General features: G+C 43.5%; 1 long non-coding RNA gene across 1 annotated transcript; it reads right to left on the bottom strand.

Annotated features, from left to right (window-relative positions):
• Positions 1 to 408: 408 nt before the first annotated feature.
• LOC141904049 (uncharacterized) lies at positions 409 to 10,007 on the bottom strand. Its single transcript, XR_012619120.1, has 3 exons — positions 9,970 to 10,007; positions 3,073 to 3,117; positions 409 to 479 (listed from the first exon to the last, which is right to left on the bottom strand). It is a non-coding gene; the product is annotated as an uncharacterized LOC141904049 (long non-coding RNA).
• Positions 10,008 to 10,946: the final 939 nt, after the last annotated feature.

The raw sequence follows: 10,946 nt of genomic DNA, 5'->3' as shown, positions 1-10,946 counted from the left end.
CTTAATACTTTCGGTTCGAAGAAAAAACGAAAAACTTAATGTTCTGACAAGAAAATTCTGTTCAAATTAAAACGATTCTGTTCAATTGAACGATTGTTCGAACGAAAAACCTTTCGTTTGGACAAAAGAAAGGTTGTTCAACTTTGTTCTAACGATTTTTTCAAATTGGTTCATTCGTATAGAATATTATTGGTTTGAAAGAAATAAATTTTGTTCCGACGAAAGAATTTTCAAGCGAAAGGTCTTTTGAACGAAAAAAAAGATATTTCTGGTGCTCCGCAGTAACTTGAAGCCGGACGTAGGTTGGTCTTGTGACACGATGCGATCCTCGCGTTGCATCGCAAGTTTCGGTGCAAGTCGGTTGCAATACGATTGTGTGCGACTAGTTTCTGCCAGTTGCAAGAGCGCGTCGGTTGGTTGTGACAGTCGTGTCGCGTCGCAGAAAGTAGAACACGTACGACTCCATGTGACTGGCGTTGCTGAAAGATGAGTGATAGTGATATGACGACTGAGTTTCAAGTCAAAAAGTCACGATATGTCGACATATTCATGTCGACTTGATGCGATATATCGCGATATATCGACATAAATATGGCGACTTGTCGAGTTGGAACGCGACAACTCGAGGCCCTTTATCCCTTCCGTAGATCTTTCATTAAGTAGGATCACTTGAATGATTGCTTTAATATCACTTTTAAAAAAAAGAATCTGCCATAATGACCTTAATATTCGACACTATATCTACGGAAACGATAAGGGTTCCAACTCGATAAGTCGCCATATTTATGTCGACATACCGCGATATATCGCGTCAAGTCGACATGAATATGTCGATATATCGTGACGTTTTGACGACATATTTCGTTTTCTCGACCATTTTCCTCGCGACAAGTCGACATATTCATGACGACTTGAAACTCAGACGTCATATTACTGGCGTCCTCATCTTACCTTTAGACATGTCTTCAAATGACGGCTTGTCCTGTGGAAAATGAGCAAAAAAGCGAAATTTGTCGTGAAAACGTCACGATATGTAGACATGTTCATGTGGACTTGACGCGATATATCGCGACATATCGACATAAATATGGCAACTTGTCGAGTTTGAACGCGACACTCGAGGCCCTTTATCGCTTCCGTACTATATCAGATTAATCAACTTCAAAATAGGCGAAATCATGTCTTTATTACGTTATTAATTGGCCTAATTATTCAAAAGCTAATAAAGTGGGCGACAAAACCAAAAAAATTAATTGTCGCGGGCAATAAAACCAAATTAATCAATTGTCGCGGGCGATAAAACCAAAATAATCAATTGTCGCGGGCGATAAAACCAAAATGTTAAATTGTCGCGGGCGACAAAACCAAAATGTTGAATTGTCGCGGGCGATAAAACCAAAATAATGAATTGTCGCAAGCGATAAAACCAAACTAATGAATTGTCACGGGCGAAAAAACCAAAATCTGGAATTGTGGCGGGCGACAAAACCAAAATATTGAATTGTCGCGGGCGACAAAACCAAAATATTGAATTGTCGCGGGCGACAAAACCAAACTAATGAATTGTTGCGGGCGATTAAACCAAAATAATGAATCGTCGCTGGCGATAAAGCAAAATATTGAATTGTCGCAGGCGATAAAACCGCGACAAAAAAAAATTTCGCGGGCGATAAAACCAAAATAATGAATTGTCGCGTGCGACAAAACCAAAATAATGAATCGTCACGGGCGATAAAACCAAAATCTGGAATTGTCGCGGGCGACAAAACCAAAATATTGAATTGTCGCGGGCGACAAAACCAAACTAATGAATTGTTGCGGGCGATTAAACCAAATAAATGAATTGTCGCGGGCGATAAAACCAAAATAATGAATTTTCGCGGGCGATAAAACCAAAATTATGAATTGTGACGGGCGACAAAACCAAAATTATTGTTTTGTCGCGTTATTTTAGTTTTGTCGTTTTGTCATAATGTCGCCCTCATTTGCATATACGTGGTTTTTTTACGCATGGCCCTTATCAGCCACCACACTAAAGCCTTAAGGTCGCGTAAAACTCGATAAACACTTCAAGCGACACAGCGAACGATCTCCTTTCCCCCACAGCCAACGCTTAACCTAGTAGAGGCTACTAGCCTATGTAGGCCTATGTATATGCGTAGGCCTAACATCCGGACAGATTGGTCGTAGGCCTATTGAATAACAACCCACCTAAATATCGTAAATTTTGTTTTGAAGTTCAATCCAATGAGTCCGTTAATAAACGCAACAATTATACTGTGTTTGTTTGAGACAGTAAAGCTCAGTACCGGTAGGCCTAAAGCCGCGTCAAACTCGATAAACACTTCAAGCGACACAGCGCACGATCCCTTTCCCCCACAGCGAACGCTTACTCCGAATGTCAAGTGTGAGTCCAGCATACGGATAGGAGTGTGTTATATACTTGTATTTAGTAAAAACCTTGTGCATTTGACAATGATCGGTATGTACTGTAGGAAATATAGAGTATTGATGGTATTGATATAGAGGTTGAAGCCCGCGGCCGAATAAAGTAATATATTCTTTTATTTTGATACCTCGTCGACATAACAACTTTTCTCCGCTATATCTCTTCGGCGTGTTTCGTTTAGGCCTACGACTCCCCGGTACACTTATGATTTATCTTAGTAAATACACGGTTAATTTGATAAAGAAAAATAGGTATTGCTAAACTAACTGCATGACGCCCGCAGCCAAATCACTGGTAGTAATAAATTAATTTGTACTCGATTTGATTCTCATGATGAGGTGAAACTCGCAGCTAATCCCCGGAACGACGATGTACTGACACACGTCGATTTGTCGATGTTTACGGCTCGACAGTGCTTTTAAAATCTAAAGTAGTAAATTTCCTGTATATCGGTAATACGATTTGATGAGACAAATGGGCTATTGTTAAAATTAGTTTTTAAAAACCGCGACAGAATGTGCAATCTTTGGGTAATGTGATAGCCGATATCCTGTTGTTTCCCGGATAGACTAAGCTTTGGGTCAACTAGACGACCTGCGACGACGCTCCTCGAGAATCCTTACGTTGTCGTTTCTCTCTGGTTCCTCGGTGTTGAATAACCGGTAACTCTGGAAAACGACAAAACGAATGATTTAACTCAGAAAATCATTTATTCTTAAACAGACATCTGACTTTCTCAGATGTCTAACAGAGAATGACATATTACACTTCAACATTATTCTTATTTGTATCATCTAATCCGCTAACATAAATGCATATTATTCATTAAACATTCATTGATTAATCTTCAACATTAATCGAATCTTTACCCAGCTTATATAATATATGATCTACATATTGTACACAGACTACACTAACTAATTGGCGCCAAAACTCAACTTCACTTCCGGTGTATAAAACCATAGCAAACCCTATGAAATCTGACTGGAATGAAATCCATAATCAAACCCCCCAAAATACATATCAGATTTATTTATAAACACACGAGCCAAATGTGGCAAATAAGATAACAAGGCCCGATCAGTCACTCACCTGGAAAACGACAAAACGAATGATTTAACTCAGAAAATCATTTATTCTTAAACAGACATCTGACTTTCTCAGATGTCTAACAGAGAATGACATAGACCAAAAGAGCGGCGCCACCAGCTAGTCAAAATAGTCAAGGGTATTTACAAACGCAGAGACACTAGAATTTTACATTTTACAGCCGGCCACATACTTTCCCCAGCCAAAAAATATCGTCCTGGATATCATTGTATCCCAACGAATAACAGGGAACACCGACCAACCAATGTCCAAGCTAATCTGCGCAAAAGAAGAGAAAACAAAATGCAACACGGTAACCAAGTCAACTCTGAGCTTAACAGCAGTGAAACAAGATCCAGAATTAAAACAACATATTTCCCTTCCCCCTTTTTTTTATAATTGTTTTCTCTTTAACTACTTAAAAGTTTACATTCATCATTCAAGTCATCATATCACAAACCAGTCAGATCTGAACCATAAAATATAACACATAATCCTCCGAACGTTGCCAGGCCGGTTTTTTCCTAACACGAGAACTAGCTCTACGAACAACAGGTTCCTCATTTGTCTCGATCGTATCTACCGACGTATTGTTGGAAGCTTCTGCTTCAGCTACTAGTCCAACATCACCGATAACATCCGGATCCCGAATCTCCGTCTGAATATCCTGACCTGGCGATGCTGTAAAATCAACTCCTGTATCCCGATTCACCAATGCTACAGGTTCGATGCTCCGCTCCGCTGTATCTGGAGGAACAGTCTCTCGTAAAGGAACAACTTCATCGTTCACTCTGGCTTTACGTAACACTGGTACGACTAGCAACTCTTCATCATACTCTTCATTCTCGTTGCCGTCTTTACATTGTCATGGGGTTCTGACATTTGTCTCATTTTGGAGATTCCAGGGGTTGGATAAGGTTTCCTCTGAACAGATGAAGTTGACTTCGGTTCGCAATCCTCCCGGAATGGAGCAGCTAACGGCAAGAGCTTGTTCCGATGCAAGATTTTGTCTTTACCACTACCATCCAGGCGACGTATCCTGAAAACAGGAACATCATCCGACATTCTCTGCTCAACGCGGAACGAATCTGACTCCCATTTGTCGGCTAGTTTGTGTCTCTCCTTGAAACCTTCTCTTTTCACTAATACAAGGTCGCCTTCTTCGATATCAGCTCATTTTGCCTTTGTATCGTACACCTCCTTCCTTCTGCATCCTCTCTTACATAACTGTTCCGCCGCTATCTTCCAGGCCTCGTCCAGAACCTCCTCAAGCTGCTTTATGTAGGTGGTAGTACTGGCCGCTGTTCCAGGTTGAATCCATCCATACTGTGCATCAACTGATAAGGTGGGTTTCCGGCCGAACATAAGGTAATAAGGTTCGTATCCTGTGGACTCATGTGGGGTACAGTTGTAGGCGTATACCAGTGGGCTGATGTAGTCGCGCCATTTATTTTTCTCTCGGGAGGAAGACTTGACAGGAGATGGATCAGAGTTTGATTAAAACGTTCGACAGCACCGTTCCCAGCCGGATGATAAGTAGTAGTTCGAGTCTTCTTCATTCCCGGAAGTTGGCATAACTCCTTGATAACTCTAATCTCGAACCCAGGACCCTGATCCGAGTGCAATTGGGTTGGTGCTCCAAATTTCGTTACAATTTCATTGAACAGAATTCTCGCTGTTGTCCTCGCAGTTTCGTTCCTGGTTGGTACCGCCCAAGAAAACTTAGTGAAATGGTCTGTGAGGACAAGTACCTTCTCATACCCGGAAGATGGTTCCAGCGTAAGGTAATCCATACACAGTAACTGCAGTGGGTAGGCAGTTTCAATACTCACCAGTGGAGCTACCTGTGTAGGAGTAGACGACTTGGACAAAACACAACGCTTACAACTTTTGACAAATTCCTCAACCGACGATCGCATCCCTGGCCAATAGCATCTTGCACGTAACATTGCCAGGGTCTTGTCTCGTCCAGGGTGGCCCATGTCATCATGTAAGGACTGAAGAACCATTTGTTGTTCCGATGCCGGCAGCCATACCTTATATTCGACACCGTCGCTGCCGGACATCCTACGATATAGAACTCCGTCGTGTAGTAGTAAAGACTTGAACGCTCGACTCACTGCGTACTCTGCTGGGCACGAAGGTCTGAACTTCCGTTTTTCTCTAATACAGCTTATCACACGATTGATTACCGGGTCCGCTCGCTGGAGTTGCTTCATGTTGCTAGTTCCGGTTTCAAACGTCCATGGCTCAGTTGGGTCCACCCTGTGTACCTGGCACACCGCTTGAAATACCTCCGACGTGAGTTTATTCAACGGACTTCGGGATAATGCATCAGCATCAGTATTCCTGGTTCCACTTAAATACTCCAGGTCGATGTCGTACACAGATAGAGCCTGCAACCACCGGTGTCCAACTGCGTCAAGCTTTGCATTCTTCAGCACATAAGTGAGCGGATTATTATCTGTTTTTACCAGCACCTTGTTCCCATACAGGTAGTCATGAAATTTATCTGTGATAGCCCACTTCATCGCGAGAAACTCCAGCTTGTGCACCGGATACCTGCTCTCCGCTGTCGATAATCCGCGACTTGCGTACGCTACAACCTGTTTCAGCCCCTTTTCGTTTGTTTGGTACAGCACAGCACCGAGTCCCTCCAGAGAAGCATCGGTGTGAACCTCAAAAGGCTTCCGGTAATCGGCAAATCCTAGCACTGGTGCGGTTATCAATGCTTTCTTCAAAGTCGCGAAACTATCCTGCTCAGGCTTTCCCCAGTTGACCATTGTTTTCCTCTCTGCCGTCTTCCGTTTTCCCTTTAAGACTGAAACACCTGTGAGTAACCTGGTCAGAGGAGCAGCGATCCGCGCATAGTTTTCGATAAATCGCCTATAATACCCTGAAAACCCGAGGAACTTTCGCACATCCGTTACCGTGGTTGGCACCGGCCAATCTTTCACCGCAGCCAATTTCGACGGGTCGGGTTCAATTCCTTGTTCTGACAGCTTGTGCCCGAGGTAGATGACAGATTTTCTAAAGAATTCACATTTCGAGGGCTTTAATTTCAATCCGGCTTCAGCCAGTCTCCTGAATACACGCTCCAGCCTCGCCATATGCTCCTCAAAAGTGGTTGAAAAGATCAGGATGTCATCAATGAAAACTACACACTCTCGCATATTCAGGTCACCCAGCGTTGTCTCCATTAACCGCTGAAATGTACTAGGAGCGTTAGTCAAACCAAATGGCATGACGTTGAATTCCCAGAAGCCCAGACCAGGACCTACGTTAAAGGCGGTTTTCCCCTTGTCGGCTTCCTCTATCTCCACCTGCCAATATCCCGATTTCAAATCTAGGGAGGTAAAATATTTTGCTCCGGCAACTTTCTCAATCAATTCATCAGTTCGAGGCAGAGCTTGCCGGTCCTTAATCGTGCGACGATTGAGAGTACGATAGTCAACACAAAATCTTAATCCTCCATCCTTCTTCCTGACCAGGACAACGGGTGACGACCATGAGCTAGATGACATACGAGTAATGCCAGCAGATGACATCATAGCTAGATGCTCCCTCACTTCTTCAACCATAGAGGGAGGCACCCGACGATATCTTTCCTTCACCGGAACATCCTCATCCAATTTGATCTGATGTTTCACTGTTGTGCAACGTCCATTGTCCATATCGGACACTGAAAATATATTCTGGTGATTTCGAACGAGTTCCTTCAGACGAATGAGCTGCTCTGGGGTTGTGTCACAGTCTTCCCATTTGAACAGGTCGAACAACTTGCTATCATCCGCATCACCATGATTCTTCATCTGATGTTTCAGGGGAACAGTAGGGTTAACCAATTGAGGTTTTACTCTGCTGACCGGTTCCACGGCGCAAATAGCCACCCTGGCCGGGATGGTTACAGGTAATTGACCTAGATTCCGCACACAAACGCCGATTCTATTGCAACGAGCAACTCGCACTTTGGAGACAGTTGGTACCATCACCAGCGTTCCCGGTAAGGTGTCCTCCTCCGTGGTGCTCGTCATTAATGTTTCAGCGTACTTAGGCAAATCTCGTACAATGCCGCGAATACTTACCTGAGATCTCGCCGGTATAGTTACCTGCTTAGTAGTGCGAACTTCTTCAGGTGGTCGCTGAAGCACATTCATTGCCTGATTAATGGGGGTAGAATCGGTAGGGTCACCGCTGAAATGTTGCAGCGCGTTGGTTCCTAACACTACAGGAACTTCCTCGCTGTAGTCGGTATCTGCCGTTACCAATGCTAATACATAAAGTGACTGTCCGTTCACAGTGACATTCACCTCGGCACAACCATAGTACGGTAAATTACTACCACTAGCTGTCCTCACGTCCATAAAATCATCCACGGGATATAATGGCGTATCCAGAGAACTAAAAAACTGCGCGGAAATGGTTGTCACCTGTGAGCCGGTATCGATTAACGCTTTGCTTGATTTTCCATTAATTTCGACAGTTGTCTCATTAGATGGGCCTACAAGGGACGACTTGCCTGGCCCATGGCCCCTGGACCAGACTGATACATGTTTCCCGATCGTGGACAATCACGTTGATAGTGGCCCTGTGCACCACATCTAAAACATCCTCTTGTTCTGCCGCGTGAACTAGGACCTTGATATCCCTGGTATCCACGTCCACTTGCGGCACCGGCACGGTTCATTGCACGACCTCGATTCGCAAATTGGGTCTCAGGGCGGGGCATTGGTTCAGAAGTACAGGCTGGTACTCTTTGTTTCAGCTCTGATACGTCAGCCGAAAGTCTCTTCACTGTTTCGGTCAGTGATTGAATCGACTTCCTGAGATCATCAGCCCCTCCTGCATAAACCTGTTGAGCACATGTATACCTCACCGTGTTCGGTTTCCTTTCATCCATTGAAACTTTTCTGGGGCCATCTAATCCCAATTCTTGTTCTATTTTCCTCGCCTCGCGAACGATATCCTGATACGTACAGGACACGAGTAATGGTCTCAAACCAAGCTTCATCTGGGGGTGAACCAATCCTTGCCAAAACTGAGCTTTTAGTTCATCCTCGCTTAGAGAACTTGGCGCATGTCCGCGAATCTCCTCAAGCCGACACGCCCACAAGTTGACACTCTCATCCTTGGCCTGCGACGCCGTATAGAATTTACTCATGATCTGCCCAGGAGTGAGTATCTCTCCGAACAAGGTATCCAGTCTCTCGAGGACTACGCTCACATTCAGATCACCCTCCCATTCACTTTCCAGGTTCATCAAACAATCACGCGCAACTCCTTTCAACGACTTGCGAACTAAATTCAGTATCTGTACAGTTGAATGAACTCCGTCCGATTTCAGTCCAACCACTTCGCTACGCCACTGTCTATAAGATACATCAGTTCGGTTGACCTCTCCAGAGAAAGTGCTCAATCTGGGATTGGGCGTAACCACCACATTACTGTTAACACCATTGTTTGAAGTTTGAGACAGCTCCTCACCCTTGTATAACGCATACGCGCGAGGAGTAGTCACCGCAGTTTCGAACTTAGGTCGGGAAGGTCTAACTTTTGGTGTTGATTGGTCTCGGTCACCAGACAATCTTCCCAGAAATAATGAACGTGAATCGGCAGGCATATTGCTTATCATTTCTTCAATTCGCGATTCCATAATGATCTGCTGGAAACGTGGTAATTCACTATCAGAAACAGCTAACACCTCGAGTCGGTGGCCCTGAAATTCAATTGCAGTGGACAAAGCTCTCCCAACTGATTCCAGCTCGAAGAATACGACCAATACAAAATTACCCTGTAAACAGACCGTATCTATACCTCCAAATTGGACAAAATCATGTCTTATCATAGACTTGTTAACATTCACAGTGCCCGGAAACTGTACTGAAATTACACGACCAGCAAGTAGCGACGCCATGTTTAAGTCAACCTTTGCTCAAACTTCGGGTTATGATAATATCCGTAAATGAATGACCGATCAACCCAATAATAATTTTCACTTGAGGATAGAACCCCCTAACCAAACCCAGTCAGACCTTAGGGTTTGCTTAAATGCTCCAATCTATACGTATGTGTACTCACCCTTCAATGGGAAGCACTTACCAAGCTTACGAATATACGAGGAGGCCACTAGGTACTATTTCTAACTCTCCGAGAATGGTTGCTTCAGGCAACTTGAATCGGTTCCCGAATGACGACCTCGCTTTACACACAAACAATCAACTCAAAACTTCTAAAGCTACACCACACACAAAGCAAACGAAATGACAGTAGCGAAGTATGAAAAGCAAGCACAAATAATTAACATAAAATGAATTTTCACAGAAATTTCACTGTCGACTTGACAGGTAAACGAAAAGGAATCTATACTTCCTGTACCCTGACTACCAAAACCAAAGCGACATGCAGATATTCTAATTTTCCTTTCAACTTACACACGATAATCTGTGACACGAATGTATCCAAATCTGACGTTTATACCAATTAGCAGTAATATCCCTACAGTTTAAACATACCAGATTAGATTAGATACAAGTTTTTTTTTTTTTTTTTTTATTAATACATATAAGAATAAAATAAACACACAAATAAATACAGGCATGCAATACAAGCTTGTCAAGGATCATAAACGTAAATTATTAATAATAGCGCGCAAAAATAATAAAAAAACGAAAGCAAAAAAAAACAAAAAACAAGCACAGTAAAATGAAAACGAAAGCAAAAAAACAAAAACAAACACAGTTCAATCCACCAGCAAACCAAATAAAAACCTATGAGATCGAGTCACCTTCTCGACCGCAACTAAACACCCGCAACGAAGAGTCTTTTCTCCGCAACGAAACAAAAACGAAAGCAAAGAGTCACAGCACACAACTGGTTGCCACACTCAAAACTTAATTAAGCATAATTCATCGTACAATTCATTTTATTCAGGGATCCCCACACGACAGACATCTCTACTATACCTTCGCTGACGGCGAATGATTCTAATCAGCTGTCCATCCGAATCTTATGTGCAATTATCAGTTGACGACGGCACAGAATTAACGTAAGAACTTATCGCACGCTCCGTAAACCAACTGGTTTTCTCGGCTTCGATGCACCATTCAGCTGACCACGGTAGGCCTACTGAATCAACGGACTAAATAAACGGTGCATGCACTTAAGCAACTGCCGAAAGTTGCATCGACGGATCTCCCGGTTCGCGTCGTTTTTTTTTCCTTCTTTTCGGCCCGCGTACGTATTACGTGATATGCGTATACCGACGACCATCGATCAATCTCGGTCGGTATCATCTAGTCGATATGTATCCCATCGAGGGTGCCAATGTGATAGCCGATATCCTGTTGTTTCCCGGATAGACTAAGCTTTGGGTCAACTAGACGACCTGCGACGACGCTCCTCGAGAATC

Source organism: Tubulanus polymorphus, chromosome 4 (genome assembly GCF_964204645.1).
Source record: "Tubulanus polymorphus chromosome 4, tnTubPoly1.2, whole genome shotgun sequence".
NCBI lineage: Eukaryota > Metazoa > Nemertea > Palaeonemertea > Tubulaniformes > Tubulanidae > Tubulanus > Tubulanus polymorphus.
The sequence above is the reverse complement of the archived record's forward strand: the minus strand, read 5'-3'. Positions and strand labels throughout refer to the sequence as shown.